The sequence below is a fragment of the Euwallacea similis genome, chromosome 33 (genome assembly GCF_039881205.1).
Source record: "Euwallacea similis isolate ESF13 chromosome 33, ESF131.1, whole genome shotgun sequence".
NCBI classification, from domain to species: Eukaryota; Metazoa; Arthropoda; class Insecta; order Coleoptera; family Curculionidae; genus Euwallacea; species Euwallacea similis.
In genome coordinates this window covers 747,414-767,028 of record NC_089641.1, presented here as the reverse complement: position 1 = coordinate 767,028, position 19,615 = coordinate 747,414, and the positions used below count along the sequence as shown (strand labels likewise).

The 19,615-nt window shown below is 36.7% G+C and overlaps 1 protein-coding gene and 1 long non-coding RNA gene across 3 annotated transcripts in view; one reads left to right on the top strand and one right to left on the bottom strand.

Moving 5' to 3' along the window:
- LOC136418186 (cysteine-rich motor neuron 1 protein-like) overlaps positions 1-19,615 on the bottom strand; it is a 92,903-nt gene that overhangs the window by 37,838 nt on the left and 35,450 nt on the right. The gene's annotated exons all lie outside the window — the stretch shown is intronic.
- LOC136418223 (uncharacterized) lies at positions 13,898-17,331 on the top strand. Its single transcript, XR_010752899.1, has 3 exons — positions 13,898-14,476; positions 15,645-16,503; positions 16,811-17,331. It is a non-coding gene; the product is annotated as an uncharacterized lncRNA (long non-coding RNA).

Here is a 19,615-nt window from a genome sequence, read left to right as displayed (position 1 = left end):
AGAACAACCGTGAACAACGGTGGAATAGCTCAATTACTGAAAAGTCTAGTTTCGTGCTTCATGCTTGTTTCGTTCCCTAATTTTTCTATAAATCAAGATAAATTTCTAAGACAAATTAGGAAAGTTTGGAATCTCTAGAGTTTACGTAGAAACAGGTACAATGAATTTGAAGTAGGTAATAAAGTTACAAAATGGACATTTGCAAGCAAATCTCCTTTGCGGCCAATACAGTGCCTGGAATGGTTGCAATAGATTATTATACATAGATAGAAAGCATTGGGCAAGAAACTCTAGAGTGTGAAAGAAACTCCCCTCCTATTTACACGATTCAAGTGTAATGTATCCTTATGTTACGACTCTGAATATTTTAGGTTAACAAGCTAACTTGACTGGAGCAGTAATTATCCTTAATCAGATATACCTCATCTTTTCCTTTGACATCGGCACCTCAATAAAGCTCCTATTTTGCTGTTCACCCAATGTCACGTTTTGGAAACACTGTAATAAGCCTAGTGGATAATGGAGTTTTAGCCCTTAGTACGTCACTGTGCTTATACGTACAGGTATAAATATGTATAAGAACATTATAAAACATGAAAACCATCGTTTTCCAAATTGACACGTTGACGTTCACTTCCTTCTGCGAATCATCAGTTTGATATTGATTTAGATGTGTTTTTCACTTAACAGCATGATAAGTCAGTTTGTTGACTGTTCTTAAGTTTGATGTTTTAAGATCCTTTACTAATGTCTTAAGTTCTCTGCTAATCAGATTGAATATTTATGACAAAAGTTTCAGGGGCACACACTTGCACTTTTACGTTAGCTGAGGCTCTTCCCCGTTAAACTTCCGCTCAAATAACCTCTCCTCTAACTTTAGCAACTTTAGTTCGTTTTTCTTAACTTTTCTAGAAATCACGCTGAACAATAATGCGGCTCTTCTGTTACGTTCGTTCAAATTTGTTTTTTTACTTATTTTTTCCACATATCAGGTAGAAGATACCTATCTCTTCTTACCATAATTTGAAGCGAATATTCATCCTTATTTTTCCAAAAAATAGGAGCAAATATTGAATCCAAAGTATAAGGAAACGACACCTCGCACCTTACGTTATTTCAAGCTTTTTGTTAAATTCCGACTTGAAAATGAGAGAGACCTAGGAGCGCATTCAGAGCTTCAGAGGAAGTGATTTCGAAGACCTAGATTTGAAAATCTCTGGAATTAGTCGAATTGCAATGGAATTCCATTTTTTTGTTTCGTCTGCCTGCAAATGAAGAACTCTATGAAGTTGTTTATTCCAGGCGTACATTTCACGTAGAGCAAACTTATCAGTATTCGATAAGTTCGTTATTCCGGTATTCCTCTGACTTAATCGATATCCAGAAGTTTGCTTGAGAATTAAGGCGTAATATTGGGACTGACAGGGCACAACCTGTTTAATCATGTAATGGCCGGAACGGGCTGTCAAAGTGCATTGTGCGGACCGAGTGTCGCGTCCTGCAGTACAGGAATTTATGCGAAGCCCTAAATGTTCCCTTGAGGGCCTGAATATGCCACCTGGAAGTTTCATTGTTTGCTGGAAGCGCGGTCATTGCAGTCGCCAACCTTGTTAATGAAGATTGCCGCTCTCAAATATTCAGAAAATCAATCTAAATTCAAACTAGTTGTTCGTATTTACATTATGCAAATGTGGCCATTAAACAGATCTTAAATCAAAATTACTCAGCGACATGATGTAATAGAAGACGTCCGACATGATTCACTGCAGGAGTGCCGTTTTGGTACGCATATTTAACCGTGCGAACGCGCTTTATCAAGTGACATAGTAAGGGCAAAAAACCCAATAAACTTGTCACAGGAATACGGATAACCACGACCAGATGTACACGAATGCATTATTCAAACATGTGCCTGGTTGATGCGTGAGTCACTGCTCTGATCTCTGAGTTATTAGAGTATGATAACCTGCAAAATCCCACCTTTAAAACAGCATCAAAAGCTCGGGAATTACATAAATCGGCCTTATCTCCCCCTAAGGGTTGAAAAAGGGGTGATAATTCATGATGAATAGGGCGAGATAGCCTCATCATTTTCCTCGGGCTAAATCCCTAAAATGCGTGTGTTTAAAAATTTTCTTAAGGAAGAAAAACTAGCGGCTCTAGAGCTTGTAGTTGTTAAAGTGTTAATATTTCCTTTAAGGAAGCAGCTTTCGGTTCGTTAGGTTTTTCATCGAATTAATCATATTTCCCGAGAGGGCCAGTAAAATTTTTGGGTCGTATTTTACGCGGGCAAAAACATAAATAAAATGTTATACGGCACCTTTAACTAGAAGCCTGAAAGCTCCCTGATGGATAGTGCTCTGGCAATCAACCAGGACCCTAAACAAGGGATCCAGGGGCATTAAAAGTATCCCGCCCGAGAAAGTTATTATTTCATGTCTCAGTTTATAGGCAAGTCGATAAAACAAAAAATTCTCTCGATCACTTTTGACGTCAGCTATTGATCGCAGTGTTAGTTCGGCCGTAGTGGCCCACAAATCACAAGACCTATGTCGATGCACCACCAAACCTGTAAGATTTATTTTTAGCATGAGGGAAATTTGATTCGAAAGTAAATCGAGCGAGACTGGCTTATTTTTCAATCGACTTTTATCGCTCTAGAGGCCAGCCAAAGCGAAAATATTGCTGCTAAATCCAAATATTGACGTTAGTCGCCTCGGAATTCAATTGACATAACCGTGGGACTTAACCAGCCTTTTTAAGTTAAATTGAACCAAATGGTGTGCTCGTAAAACCCAACCAGAATCTCGTGTTTCATGCCCTCGCCCGTAAACTCTCCCATCTGATACAATTCCAGTTTTTAGGGTCGTTATATCAATCCGGATCTAGATTTATTCTGGCGGGGCTCAATAAAATAAATGATGGCCCGAAATAATTTAGGAGGCATTTATTCAAATAAAGGCATAAAACGCCCTCTTCGCGGAACTTGAATTCCAAAGACTTTAAGGGAAGATATCCAGATGCCAATTCCCGATAAAAGATAAAATCATTGCCACATTACCATATTTCCCTGAGGGAATTTACGACAAGATATAGGCTTGGGGTAATTTCTAAGTGTGGCTTTTCAATAGGAGTTTCGCTGGTATTTGGAAAACACTTTAGAGAGTGGAGCATAAGGCCTGGAGAGACCCGGAAGATGGTGTTAATCGCACACTTCGACGCCTAAGCGACATTTCATAAAGAAGTCCATGTCAAAGATGGTTCAGATTAATTTAAATTAGCAGACGAAAATTTTCTTTAACGTGATCTCATATTAATCGATTGCAAGGAGAAAGGGTGGCTAGAGTATTTTTGATAGTAAGTTCTCACATCAAATACTGATACGAAAACACAAAAGAGAAATGGGGAATATTGGTGTCTATGAATATAAGGGTGAATATATCAAGGTCCCGGCAACTTTATCTGGAACATACATGAGAAGAGCAAATCGACACTAACAGCGTTTTAATTCATAAGAAATTAATCTCATTGAAGGAAGCTATATTTCTAGGCCTATCTACGGCTTTTGATGTCGTGGGCCACAGAATTATAATAGAAAAAGTAGAAAACCTTGGTATAACGGCATATGAATTTGTCTGGTAGAGACTATGTGGTGAAGGGTACTGGCGAAGGTGATATTGAAATAAAGTCGGGAAGGTTTATAATAAACCATGGAGTTCTCCGGTGCAGCATACCGGGTCCATTAATTTTCTCAATTTATATTTATGGTATTTCAAATTTGGCACGCCCTAATATACCATGAACCATTACTAAGTAGGCTCAAGACACTAATTTCTTAATGTTGGGGATGGATTGCAATGAACTTTGTGGGGACGCTGACTGATTACTTATCAGTTATGGAGAATGAACGATTTTCCAAACAAAAAAAAGGGAACAAATGCTATAATATGTCGGATAAGTAAAGCAAACTTAGATAATGCCAATGAACACGCACCTGTAGTAAAAACTTTTACATGCATAAGTCATTTTGCAAAGTTTGTGGGTATAAAATTAGATAATACCTTGTCCTGGCAAAGACATGCTGATAATGTAGTTCCGAAAATAATTAATTAGACAAGATTTGTTACAGCTTTCGAGTACTCAGGAATAACGTGAATAATCAATGAAAACGTTGATTTGTCCTGCAAACTTTTAATGCCTGTTTAGATATGGAATCATTCTCTACGGTCAAAGTACGGATTTTTCTAGAATATTTTTAGCGCAGAAAGGAGCGGTTAAAATAATAACTTGAAGTGAACAATACGTTTTTTCTTGGAATTAAGCCAAAGATTCATTACGATCGTAAGTTCAGATTCAAGAATCTGTTTTCTACGCGAGTTCAAAATGTGGACAAATTTTCAAAAATACTGTATAAACAAATTCCTCATCAACAATTATTTTGGTCAACTGGTAAACTGTTCCGGCCAAAACGTAATTGCATCAAAACAAATGGTGCATAAAACTAAACGAGACTTGTCAACAAAACCAGGAAGTGCGGGGCTTTCGAATAGGAAATCCACAATCGCTTTTCTAGTTCTAACAAAAGCAAATGCCGACTGTCTGAGGGCAAATTTAACCCGACTCAAAGAAATTGAAGTGTTGACGAAGGAATCCTCCTTTTCCGCTTCATTTGATTTCTCCGGTAATAAAACTTGTCGCTTGTAAAACTGACTGAAACTTATTTACTTCAGGGCCAATAGATCAAACTATTGACAACTTCACCTTATGGAAGACAACTTTCATGGAAACAAAGAGACAAGCCTATAAAGCGCCCTTATTTCGTCGTTTCCATCGCCTTTTGGTAAATTTATCATGACGTTGATATCTCGGCACTTAAGGTAGTATTAGAAAGGTGCTGAAAGAACCCAGATGCTTGGATTATCTTCAAGTGCCGTCACATCAGGATAATGATCCATGTAAGTGGTGTCAGCATCCATCAACAAGCTAACCATTACGCTCCGGCTAATTAGTTGTCTGAGGAAGGCAAATAAGGCATAAACCTTTCATCGCGTCCCCCATCATAAGCACATGATTCCCATAAAAATATTTCCCCACTAGGACTGCTCTGTATATAAATTCCAAATAAATCCGGACATATAAATTGAGCCAGATGTTTGGACTCGATCCAACCGGTGTCAAAACAAAGCGGGGGTGCCTGTTATGGTCGTCCACCCCATCAGTCAGTGACATATGTTAGGAATTTTATGTTGTATTCTTTGATGGGGGCCCTAGCCGTTAACGGATATATAGGAAAAATGCCAGATTTATTGTGTGCTATAACACTAAAACGTTTTTGGTATAGAGAAAGTTATCATAAGGAACGATCTCATGTCCATTTTGTCAGTTCCTGCGGTTGCCGCAGTACGATGACGGGCAGATGCTGTGAAATTTACGCACATTGATCATATAAAACGATAATAACATGAGGTCAACCTGCAAGAGCTTGCAAGCAATAAGTTACCGTTCGAGTTGTAAAATTACGTGATCCATTACACCTTCTTTCCAGGAATTTTGAAAACAAAAATTTCACTTGCGGCCTGAAGACTATTGTTGTAGATGGCTGATGATGAATAATGCAAAGAGACTGTACGAACACCCCTTTGGCCTCGACTTTCATTCCTCCAGCAACTGTATTTACCCCTTCTATCTCGCAGCCCATAATAGATTTTTTCTCAAGTCTCGCCTTAATTGGCACTCGTGATCTTCGCTCCCATAAACCCCGATAAGAGGCCACAAAAACGCAATTTCCTTTGCAGCAAAAAAACTAATTCCGGTTCCCACCCGATTGAGAGTCTTGTCAACATTTTGGACGCGTCTCGCTCCAATATCCTCCTCTTTTCTAATTTTGTTACGTCATCAATTAGCTGCGACTTCGAGTTTGTTAATTCCACCAGCCACGTTGCCAGACGTAATTTCCAGGCCCAGGAAAATTAGTTTTAAGGCGACATTCTTGTTAGCGATGCAGCAACGTCTCTGAATTGGTTTAGTCAGCTCCCTAATGACAGCACTATCTTTTATCCACTAGTCTTAATTGCATAGGAACTTTTTCAGCATCCGAAGAGCATTAATTGACCTGTCTCTAGCTGTTGATTCGAAATGGCACATCGATTATGGCTCCAAAAACACCCCTCGTCGGCGTGTTTTCTTGGATATGTCACTAGGGACTAATAAAATACAGCTAAGTAGGAGTCTGCAATAATTATGCTGCCATCGTGAAGGTCCATAAATCTTTCCGGGATAATATCACATCCTTTCAAGCTCACTGATTCTAACCTGTCACATAACTCTCAGGTGATTTCTTTCGTATCTCGCAGAAGAAACGTAATAAAGTTGCCCGCGGAATAGCTTCCTGAATGCCTTAGCGAAATCAGTTCAGTTAGTAAATTGAAATACGTTAAACAATTTTTTTTTAACGGGCTCATCACTGAAACGCTTCCTATTCTCTTCAGGCTCCATCATTGTGCTGCATCGCGCATTATGTGTCTGTAAAGAAAATTCTCTGAAGAATTACGTGATTGACATAGCTCCCTAAGGTTTGCCAGATTTCACGTATAAAGCAGTAAAGCGCAGAGCCATCCCTCTGGACACTTAGCTTTGATTTTTAAGGGAATGCAAATCGTATTTGAGCCAGGAATGTGCTGTTAGATTTTCCTCCCATAACTTGAAAAAATTACCATCAGCGTCACGTGTATTCAAGTGGGTCATGCACCAAAGAAATCAGGCACACATGCACTCTTGATTGCTATGCCCCATTTTACATTAACATGTAGCAGCCAGTTTCTATGCTGCAGCGTGTTTTATACTCCGCGGAGTAGTTCAGGAATATCTAAAAGCTATGCAGAGATGCAGGGATTACGTCTTTTCGCATGCTGGTACTAAATATTTATTGGCACATTTCCCTTAACAGTATAGTTTTTTCCTAATAGTATGGGTTCTTAGTAAAATTTCTCGCTGCAGGATGTTTCTAATGGTTATAGAAGCTGATTAAGGTTAATTCGGGTTAGGCTATTACCATTTTCGCTCACCAACATTAACCCGAGCTCATTACCAAGAGAAACTTGCCAAAAAGAATTCCCAGAATTGTACATAAAAGTTAATTTTTGAAATCAGAAATTTGCCCTTCTTCAATCTCAAAAAATTGGTTGTCCTCATTCCATTCAAAATTCTCTTAGAAGAAACAGAAAAAAAATGTTTTTGAGGTACCAATTCGAAACTTCATGTAAAGGAGATTTGAATTTGTGAATGGGGTGACAATCATACCACAAAAGTCCAGAAAAGACTTCCAAGTACCATTTAACTTGCCCGAGAAATATTTCTGGAAACACTTGAGACAGGTTGTGGAACTTTCACTGATGTATTTAAAACCATTGATGAAGATCCTGTCGAGAACAAGCTCCAACCACCACCACCATCACAGACTATCTGATTCAAGGCGCATGGGAAAATGAATACAAATGGGACAGCTTTATATCGCAAATTTTTAAGTTAAATGAGGGCAGTTTGAGCAAGCAGTAAAAGCAGTGGATCAGCCTCAAGGTCTGGAGGAAAAATGAAGACCTGGCGTTGTTACTCAGGTTCACTTTCAGCGTTTATTGTGGAAGTAACTAGTAACATCCGAGATTTAGGAAAATTGTGTATTGAATTCTTCGATTTTAATCTAAGCATTTATATGTATTCACGGAAGGGAGGATCTATCAATTCCTATTACGAAATGCCTTCAATACCCTTCAAAGAAAACAAAATGTGTAGGTACACTTGCCACGAGCTTTTATCGCATTTCTTGCAAATCAAATTATAAAAGGGCGCTTCTACCAACGTCCAGGAAATAAAATTCTGTGCTCTATAGTTTAGTGTGTGTACATCTAGCCAGGCAGGTTAACAGAACGAGTGTTTTTATTATTAAGCGAGCTGGGTTTTAATTAAATTCCAGGAGAGTTCTTTATAATACGAGTAGGCGCTGTTTCAACATGTACATAAAAACTCGCTCAGAGTAATCCCCCTTCGCGGTTTTCAAGGGGATTTCTGAAGGATTTTCCATAAAAACACTTAGAAGATTGAGGGTAGTGGCGATGTCACATAACGAGAATTTTGCCATTACTCCTCAATGTTCACTCAAATTTAGATAATGATGAGGCTATAAGGAGACGTGCCTGAAAATTTACGACATATCATGTTCGTCATTTAAGTTAAGCAGATACACAATGGCTCTAAATATGCAGAGAGCGTTCTAATCTCATCAATGTTTTAGAGCGAGCTATCTGCACTTAGGCTGAAATGATACGTGGGCGATTCTCGTAAAATATTGTTTTGTCGAAAAAGAAGCAGCCATTCGTTATTTTGCATGCAAAGACGCAAAGTGCTATTGCCTTTTATGCGGATTTGGGACGTGATTGTGCTGGGGCAAAATTTAGTTTTGCCTCGTTGGAGTTGGGAGCAGTTTCTGGAATCTGCAATGATTTTATGCATCTGGAAATTAAAAAAAAAAAGCATGAGTGTAACTCGATTTACCAGATTGTCAGATTTATTTGTACTGACAAAATTCTTGAAAAACAATCTGTTTTTCAACTAAAATGTTGAGCGTCACAGGAGAGGAAAATTAATCGGAGACGAGGAAGAGAAAGGATTTTTTTATCTATGAAGAAACTGGAATATCTCTCATCAATCAGCTCTTACTCCGACACCTGGAAAAATGGAGTTAGGCGGTGGAATGGTTTTGAAGCCTACCGATACGTTGCCGATAGAACTTTTTGTTTACATATTTCATATCAACTCAAGTAATTGAGAGATACCCATTGGGTCCAAGAACCAATAAATTAACCATTTGAATTATTTACCATTTTTTATTTGGTAGGTGCTGCTAGCTGGCTGCAAATACCGAGAACATGCTAGCTAAATTTCAAATTATGGCTGGCCAAACAGCTGGTGTTTTCTAGAAATGAACAAGTTATTTCTGCACCAGATATTTCAGATGGAAATGAACCACCCCGTCAAGAACGAAAAGGTCAACCGTTATCAGACGGAAGATTTTCAGTGAGTCAAAAAACCTTACCTTTGCCAAATGTTCATGATGTAATGTTCAGTTAACTGCAAAATTAAGTAAATCTTATGTGGTTACAAAACCGACTGTAAGGTCCCAAGGAATCATCAATACTACGTTGTTTTGGTGTGTTTCCAATTCAATGTTGTTTTCGGTAACCCAATTAATACAATAAAACATAAGTCCTCGAAGGATCTGTCCTAATTTGAACTTGGATCCGGAGAAAGAGGATGGAGGAGGAGGTTATGATTCTTGCTTTTAAGCAGATAAATGAAGGAGAAATCGACATTTTAAATTAAAAATTGCTACTGTATGAATTGAATGATAATCGGATGAGACTAATTCGCAGTTTCACATACTATTAAGTATCTTATATTGTAAATATACCTATTGAAGAGAATCATGTATCTTGTACCTGACAAATAAACTCTTATGTAGGATTAAAAGCACTTGAACCTGAAACAGGATAATAAACTTTGCATTTCCTATTACGTTTATTTGCAAACTTTTAAGGACCACAACCTCAACGAGAGACTCGAGGAGGCTTTGGAAGAGATTTAAGCCGATGGGAAATATTTATTTAAGATAATCCCCTAAACATCTTATCATTTCCCATTTCCTCTCCCGCAAAAATAGGTTCTTATACAAGATAACAAGATCGACTTTAGTTTGTTGCTTCGATTATTCTAAATTTAAGTTTCAAGGCAAAATTATTTGTTTAATGCAGTTGTTTGAGACTCGCATAATTTCAAATTGAAGGATGCAACCAAATGTGTGTCAAAGACAGATAATCAAACAAGGAATCACTGTAAGATAAAAGGATGAGTGCCGCTTAAGTCGGGATCGTGTATTGAATAATACCGACAAAGAAAAAGAAAAGCTCGAATGCCAGCACGTTGTTTGGTACTCCTCGTTTGGTTGTTTTGTCAATTAATCGCCTCTCCTAGCTCTATTAGAAGGCCTTTGATCTGTTACCGATCTCTGTTGTGTGAGACACTCCTAATTGGTTTGACCGTTTGTTAGTGCAATCAGTGTATGTTGATTGGCTTGGATGATAGTTGATTAAACGCCCTTGATTAACGCACATTTGTACCTAAAACAACCATCTTCATTGCAGTGGAAAGTTGAATTTCATCAAATGATTCACGTTTCGATTGCCTACGCTTTACCGTAGAAACCGGGTACCTCGGAAGCTGCAAGTCTCGTTTTTATACGAATTTTATATTTATAATTTATACATAAAACATGAATGTTGACGAATTTTTAGTAACGGTGATTAACTGCGATTTCTTCCTGCAATTTAGAGCACAATTTGTTTTACTCTGGCCCGATAACAATAGAAGTACATAGATTTCTTGGTATGTGCAAATAGAAATGATCATCTCGAAATAGATCATAATTAAAATTCTCAGCATTCTTTCGTCCCACATGATATTTGTAATTTATTTATATGGGCTTAGACAAGTGGTTTTCTAATTAAAATTGTTACTAAATCTATTTTGAGAGTCCCATTGAAGAAGCTTTGCATCAATTAAAATACTTATTACATGAAACAGATTTTGCAACATAAATAGTTCGTTCATTTTTGTAGGTGAATGTAGCAAAAACGGTAAAAAAAAACCCGGAAACGATTTTACGAAATTACGTAATGATGTCGAATTGCCACGTGAGTGACAAATTAACTGCTAAGAAACAAGGAAAAAATTAAATAAGAGAAAATTCGAAGAGGTGATGAAAAAAGTCACCAGTGGGTGGAAGTAGAAAATGAACGCGAAGGAGTTCGGGAATAATATGGTAATAAATAAGGAAGACGTCATATAGTCGCACCCTTTCACATCCTTATGGGGAAAATGCGTGAGTAATATTTATGAGCCGATTTATTTTGCGCCCTCCCGTGAAGTTTTGATTAGTTATATCCCACCTCAAGGAAGTACCTGACTTATTGGCCAAAGCCTACGAGTACGTCAGCAAACGTGAAATATTCCACGAGACGAAGAGTCCGAGGGGGCAAAATACATTTTTACACAAAACGTCGATTACTATTATGAGAAAAGTTAAATTTGTTTTCCTGCTTTTTAACGCAAAACCTATCGGATGGGATTTTGTTTTTATTAGAACGAGATAATCTTGTAACTTTTTTCGGTCTTGGTTTCGTTTCAACGGCTGCCTATGTAGTTTAGCTGATTAAGCTCTCGCCCTGGATAAACTAGGAAATCCGAAAGAATAGGGAGCTTGTTATGCATGAGTTGACTTGGAAAGTTTCATACTTTGTTGGCTTAAATAATAATATTCGGGCGGAATTAGGTTCTTTGGGATGACCTAACTTCAAAAAAAGTCCCAAACTTTAATGAAACAGCCTAAGAAAGTCAATTACGGAGTAAGTACTTACTGAAGATTTTAGTTGATTTTTGGTTGCAGCTTACCTGTAACAGAAAATAAATAATTAAAATTGTTTCTACATACTACACAAGATGCGATTTTAATGATGAAAATTATTGAACAATTAAATGTGTATTTTGTTTTATATTAATTTAGGTTCCTCAAAATATCCTAAAATTGTATATCAGGTCATTTCGAATTATTTTCGGATCGCAGAATGTTGTTTTTTTTTATATTTTAAGGCGTTTCATGTAAGCTTAAATTGAATTTTAGAAGCGATTATTTTAATACGTTTTTTTAGTTTTTAACAAAATCTTTTGTTATCAAAAATATATTTAGGAAACCTAATTTGAGGGTTATTTCACTGAGTTATTGAAAGAGTTTGCAAAGAATGTCTTAGAAATTTTAAAGCAATACTCCAGCACATTTTGCTCGAGTTTTACAAGAGATCTGGTACAATTTTTATAGTGGCATAAATTCTAAGAAATTTTTTAAAAAGTTTTTGAGCTGTTTCTTTTGTTATCAGAAATGGATCACGGATTTGCATTTGAGGAGTTCCTTACAATTGTTATAAAATTTATTTTACACAAATTTCCATACGTAATCTATAGGGAATTAAACAAAATTAGACATTCTAAAGTGATTTTCGTACATATCTAATGAGTTTTAGAAGAAAATAAAACCATTATTTACAGGACCGAGACAGCAGCGAGAAAATATTTTACCTTTTACGTTATTGCAGGCCTTTTGAGACAATATTTCACGATTTCTCTGCAAATATTAAACTGAACTATTCTTATTCTCAAGTGTGGAATACCCGACTTACTCAGAAATTTGATTCTTAGAAATCTTCTAAAAGTGAATGTTTTGCTTGCGGCATTCACCATTTAGGATAATTTTTACTATGTATAATGTATGTATATAAAGCAATAAAAAGCTCTATTCGACCTATTATATGTTATCTTGGCAAATATGTATATATTTAGAAATTGAATGAAGATATCAGTTAAGTACAAGGGTGTCTAAAAATTTCCTAATTGGACAAAGGAATAGTTTCGAAAAATAAACGAAAAATACAATCGTAGAACATAAATAGAGTAGATATGTAAAAAGGAGCAATATATTTATATAGTAAGTCAAATATAATTTTTATTCTACCCCATACTACTCAATATCCCTAATATAAACAGATAGCATTATATATTGGAAATAAAATTGGAACGATTCTTGCCGAGATAATAGGATAATGAAGTTTGTAACTCAAGAGCATTTCAGCCATTTTCGAGTTTCTACTACTTTAATTTAAAAGCAAATAAAAAGTTTTTAGATTTTCTCTGCTTTTATTTATCAGATGATATAGGTATGTACTTTAATTAAACTAGAAGAAAGGACTCTCTGAACAAAAACATAAGTTTCCTTTCACACGTAATGAAACTTATCTCGTCGAATGGAATTTTCCCCAACGGGCAAGAAATGCCCTCGAGCCCTTGAATCCCAATTCGTTTGTCATAAAAGCTCGAAAGTCATGAGATCTAATACCTAAGAAATGTCTATTCATAATTCACCGTTAGGAAAATGGAGTGAGATTTATAGGAAAAGTCGAGAACGGTTTCAGCTTTTTTACTACTTTTACACTTTCTTTCTATTGTTCCGACACGTCACTGTAATTTTGCAAATAAAGAGAAATTCTCGGGTCTATGATTGGTATAAACGAGATGTCTGTTATCTTACAGAGCTCCTAAATTTAGTTTACGGTTTACGTCATTATGATATTTCTTACAATTATTATTTTCGCATTAGTGAGGAGATCTCTCTTAGTCATTTTAGGGACCATCTGAGTAATATGCTCAATTAGTAACTTCATTCATTATAAGTAATAAGGGTCGCTGCAAGCATTTCTTTGAAACGTGCTTAAAACAGCTATTTAGTTGTTGTAAATACCAACATTAGCGCTATTTTTTAAAACGTTTTAGTTTCTTACAACATCTTATGAAAATCGTCGAATCAGTTACAAAATCCTTCTGAAAATAGCTTCAACACATTCATAAACTTCAAAGATTCGATGAGTATATAATAACAGTTTTACAACAGCCATAACTTCAGTAATCGGATTGTCCCGATGTTTTATGGGTGACTATAAGGAGAGTTAATTGTATTAAAAATATTGACTAAAATGTAGAGCATAACGCATAACAGTCACTTAAAATATCAAAATAATAATGAACATTCCGAAAATTGTATAACACTAATGCAATATCGTTGTTATTAAATACAAAAATGATCAAAGTTTCTCGCTAGGCGGTGCTCGTCCAAGATACCTACTGCCAAGTGATAAACATATTATCAGCAAACTAACAAAGCTTTAAATCGTCAGCAACACGATTAGCAGAGAACTCTTAAGGCGATGAATCCCAACAGTGCAAATCTTTGTAGACTTTTGCCTAAATTTCTCTATACGGCTCTCAGTACCGCGACACACCTAGGTAGTACCGGAAGTACCCCAGCGCATTCAATTTGACGAAAATGTGCCATGGAGAAACGCCAAATGAACAAATACGATTATTGTCGAAGTTTTGTTAGACATGTTCCAATTTCTAGTACCCAGTATCAGCGAATGCGTGTTATTTCCGTCGAAGGTTTCCTGTTCTTTCGCGTTCCTCATACACGCAGCAAACATAGGCTATTTTGGATTTGTGTTACGCGGGGTTGCAATCGGATCGTATTGACCACTCATGACTGTCTCTTCCTGGAATTCAAAAATCAGCATGCGCACCTTTACAGCCCCATCACAGATAATGTGAAGCCCAGCGCAACTAGGCGGTACTTCGTTACAAATAAGTTCCGGGGCTATGCTTTAAAGGTGCAACTGGAGGCCCGACGGCAGATTATTGAAGAAGTGACGAAAAAATGCGAAAAAAATCAGTTTTGTCTGAGAACTGTGACTTTGAGGGTGCAGCAGTTGTACTCAATTTTCAAGGGAAATCGCTTGAAGTTTAAATTTAATCGACCTAGTGGACATTGGTAAGAATTTACAGTAACAGGAAGTTAATATTTTGGCATAGTTTGACGTAGGGAAGTTTGCATCACTTCTGATTAAAGTTAAACTAAAGCTGGATTTATAAAAAAATGTTGACTCTAGTATTAGTATAGTCAGAAAGCAACTTCGTGTGATCTAGACTAGCGGCCTACAACCGAAACTGAATTTTAACTACTTTAGTCCTACCAAATGATCTCGAATTTGCGTAAAATTAAAAATGTTCTTAGGGCTACACATAAATCCTCGACTTACTTAGCTTGCGCGCCAATGAATCAACAGCTATTGTTGACTCACACTTGTGCTTATAAAAACAGTGGAATATAAGGCTAAAATAACATTGAAAAAGGATCAGTGGTACCTCAAGATCAGATACAAAAAATGCGTCACCGCATGCGTGGAAATTTAGATGCGACGTTGCCGATGTATGAAAATCTTCTGAAACGATGCAGAAGATGTCTCGTGATTATTTTAACATACCAGCTACCATTGGAAAATGAGGAGTATTAAGGAAGCCGTTAAGCAGTGTAAAGTATTTCTTGATACCACCTTAGGTATACAAGTAGCTTATTTGTTTAGGCACAATTGAAGGTTAATGTTTTTAAAGGGTCTAGATCTTTAGCTAATAGAATAACCTGAATTTTCAATTATCTAAGGGTTATTTCACAGTTGTGATTTCTTCTAACATGTTCTTTGGTGCAGCTTTAGCATACATGGGGACGTGAAGTGAGATTAGGAGTCACATATGACGTATCGCCCCTCCATATTACAGCAATTATTCATTTGCTCTGTAGTGCACCATACATTCACAATAAGTAAATATATCAGTAGTTTATTTTGAAAGGGAAAATGTTTTTCAGTGCCTACTAACCTGAACTAACTTGAACTAACATAACAACTAGCGAGGGTTTATTAACAATGGCCAAAATCAAACTTTTGCTTCTAGCTGAAAAATGAAAAGAGATCGAGAACTTTTTGTTCACCAAACTTACACGGGCGACGATCATTTCTCGAAGTTAAGGAATTTCTTTTAAAAATGCCATCTTTCAGTCTAATTTAACTTCAAGCGATGCAAATGGCTCTAATGCAGGATGTTGACCTAAGCCACGTTAGCCCTGTTTGATGAGTATTCTAATGGTTCAATATCAATTTTAGGTTTGACAAATAAACATTTCATTATGTGATTTGGATCGAAAAAGTGCAATGAGACCGTATTCCTTGTAATGCAACATTAGTGTAATATATAAATATGCAAAATATTATGTGTAGCAAAAGGCATTATCTTAGGGCAATGTAAGTGCGATCCAGGTACCAAGTGCAGCGCTGGAGACCAAGGCGATATTAATGGCTTCGTATAGTCATAAAACGATTTACCTTCCCTAGTTTACCGGAACCCTGAATAGTCGGTACAAAAATTTCTGCGTGCAAACTTCTCTGAACTTTTGTGAACATTTATTTACCTGAAAGGGCTCGTCAGGCGCTCATTGTCGCCAAGTACCCAGTACTGAAAGAGCTTCTTTGAAGGTGCCATGGAGAAACGTAAAGTGAACAAGTATGAGTCTTGTCCAAGTTTTGTGCGGTATATCAAAATTAATAACAAACTCAAAAGAACGCGTTGCATTTCAGTGGAAGGTTTTCTGTTTCCCATCAGTCTTGATGAAAGGACCCCAAATGGAAACCTCGTATGGGCGTGTTCGCAGCCCAACTGCACATGTCGCGTAGTGACCACTGAAGACCATCTCTTCCTCGAATTTATTAACAAGCATGTGCACCCTTTGGGTACTATTGACAATTTGGGTCCTTCTATGATGCGACGCTACAGTGTTACCAACTGCTTTAGAAATCACCCCATGGAACAGCAATTAGTGGCCCGAGGGAGGATTGTCCAAGAAGTGACCCAAAAGTGCGAAGAGGGCCAGCTTTCCCTTAGAATGGTGACATTGAGGCTGCAGCAATTGTACTCACTTTTCAGTGGAACTCGGCTGAGGTTTAAACTAAAAGCTGATGGATTCTGGTAAGTTATTCCCATAATAATAATGTACAGAGTGTCAAAAATATCAGGAGATATCCAAATATTTCCTTAGTAGTAATACCACATTTCTATTGTCATAAACCCCAGAAGCACATAGTAAAAAAGTTGGTGATGGCGTGACAACTTTGACATGTGTCAAAATAAAATTATTGTCAACAAAATATGCCTTGAAAAGCAGATTTTCTGACGAGTTTTCTTTGACACCCTGTAGATAACAACCTAATGTGTTACTGTAAATTAAGCTTCGATTTTAGAGATACATGTCTAATGCTTAAATTGAACATTTTAGGTTCAGCGATGATTGAGTAGTACTCTTTCTACCGATCGTCTAGAGATAATGTTGGATATTTTGAATGGTTCCTTGCGATAAACTGGACGCAGAAAAAACTTCATTTTAAGTGTCACAAATGTGGCAACACTGTTATGTATGTGAAATATTCTGAAGATTACTTTTCTTCGGGTATTGTAGTATATAAGAATATTTTTCCTTTTGACTTCTAATACGTCACTGTTTTTTTTATGTTTTTACGAAATTTAAAGAATATCATCTATTGCAGATTATTTATTTTAGATTAAAAAAATCCCGGATTTTTGAATTTGCAGGTATTTGGCTTTTAGAAGCTTCAATTTATCAGTTGGTTGCGTTTTTTTCGGAAGTGCTTGCTAACCGGAGATTACACACATGCATGAACAATGACGTTAATTGAGTAGCGCCAGTGTTGATAAATTTTGAAGCTGCAGTAAACTTTTTAGTGCACCAGAACTTTTCGACTCCAGTAATTATACTGGTGCCAACAAACTGTGTTTAAGTGGGTTTATACATGCATGGTTTACTGGCGCTAGTGCTAGAGTTATTACTGGCGCCAAAAAATTTAACTGCTTATAGCATCATCATGCGCACGAATTTTTGGCGCCTATTTACAGACACATAAAAATTTACGTGGCTGCACATGCAAAAAGATTAGTGGGCTGAGAGTCACACGGCGCCGATTCATGCATGTGCTAACAAACGCCCTTTAAAGCGTGGTTCACACAAGCATGAATTAAATTGGCCCTACTAAACTGGCACCAATGATTCATGTATGTGTAAACCCCGGTTTAAAAGAAATTTATACATGATTGAATTTTTGGCGCCAATTGGATAGGGCCAGTATTTTTGCGTATTTAGTCGCGTAAGATTAAAGTTTTTGGCGTCAATATTTCACGAACACTGGTGCCAATAAACCTTGCATGTTTAAACCCGATTTAAGTAATAAGCAAGTGAAACATATTTTGGCTTTAAAAAATCCGGGAAATTATTTCGTTAGGTGTTTTTCTAAGTCTTGAATAAAATGTTGTACGCTACTGTAAAATATATATGTATATTTACACTATTTACATATTAGTATAGAACGTTTTTAATTGTAAATGTTTTCAGTTTATTTTCTTGCTTTTTGGCATGTTTTGGAACCACCCTAAAAAAATATGACAGAAAATAATTAGTTTTCGACCAAAAAAAGTTTAAATCCAATTCATCAAATGCTGCTGATTCTACCATCTAGGTTCCAGCACGCCCCTGCTTTAGTTCTCATCGTTGGCCATTTTTCGGAACTACGCAACTCTCACACAACGCAAAATAGTTTGCTAAAAACGAGCAGACTAAAAGCAATCGATGTACGCGATTTATTTTGACAGTAATTAAATAGTTTAGATTACTTTTGTAAGTGATTCCTAGAAACATAACCTTAATATGCCCCTGCCTTTTTCGTAAAATTATGTTTTAATTGTTTTTAATTTGTTCAGGAGGCAGCTTTAGTACGTTCCTGGAATCTTCGTTTTCAGCCTATTTTAATTTTATTGTTTTTTTTTTAAGTAGGAAGGACAAGGTAAAACCTTAGAGAATTGACGTAGGCCTCGTACTTGAGTAGCTACGAAAATTCTAAAAATTGTCTGTACTTAGTATTTATATTTTTATCTTTATATGTACTTCTAATTTTTTCCTTTTGCTTCTATACATTTTTAGCAGATAAATTCCATTAATGCCACATTTTATTTGGATTTCTAAAAAATGTATTGTATTAGTTTCCAAATCGCCCCGTTTAATGTATTTTTTGCCATCAATAACTCCCGCATTTTATAAATACTTTGTAATATTTTTCATACTTCAACCGTTGATATTTCGGGAATTTGTACTCCAAATGGCCACCCTTTAGGTGCCATTTTACGTAATTTTTCATCATTCATCAAATCCCATACTTAAAAAAAATACAAAATTCATTTGGGCTTCTTGGAGTCTAGTCGAAAAATTGGCCCCGCTGGGCAGTGTTGCCATACGACTTCTTGCAAGGCTAAGGCAAGTTCACATAATCTTTAAAAAAGCATGGAGACTACATTATTTTATTTAAGGTAGGTAATGTACCTCGGTATCTATCCAACCAGCACTTAACAAACTGTCCCGTCAACACATACATATTCCATTAATTGCAAGTTAGATTCGCGCTGTTGCCGATAGTAATTACCGGCTGGCTTCTGCCAATAAATCAGAACGCCTATCTCTTTAATGAATTTATTCGCGTGTAATGCGGTATTCCGGCCTTGATAAGTAATAATTGGCGAGATGGGACGATTTATCGACCCCTGGTACCCGCTAATAAGAGTTTACGACTCTTAACGCTTCAGTTGAGGATTTTTTCGCTGAAGTAGGTCGTACCACACTGCCAGACGCAAATACATTAAATATTGTCATATTGCAGCCCCCGGATACGGGGCTGCAATACGATTTTGTCACGAACTTCCGATAGGATTTCTGCGATCCTCAAGCTTGACCTATAAAAGTCAATTTTTTCGTAAATGATGAGGTAGTTTTCGAAGTTGAAGTAAACTTTTCAGCTCATGAAGTGTTTCTTGCCAAATTGGCTTCAAGCAGCGCAATTAGGTATTACAGAATAGTTATTTCAGGAAGCGTTTTCTCGGAAAGACAGTTCGAAAGTAGCTGCCAATTAAATTGTTTCTTAAGGTTATACCTCGGATATCTCGACCGTGCATCGTTTGCTATTTCTATTCGATAGTGACTACTACTAATTGCCGAAAGGCATAAAATTATTATATTATACTT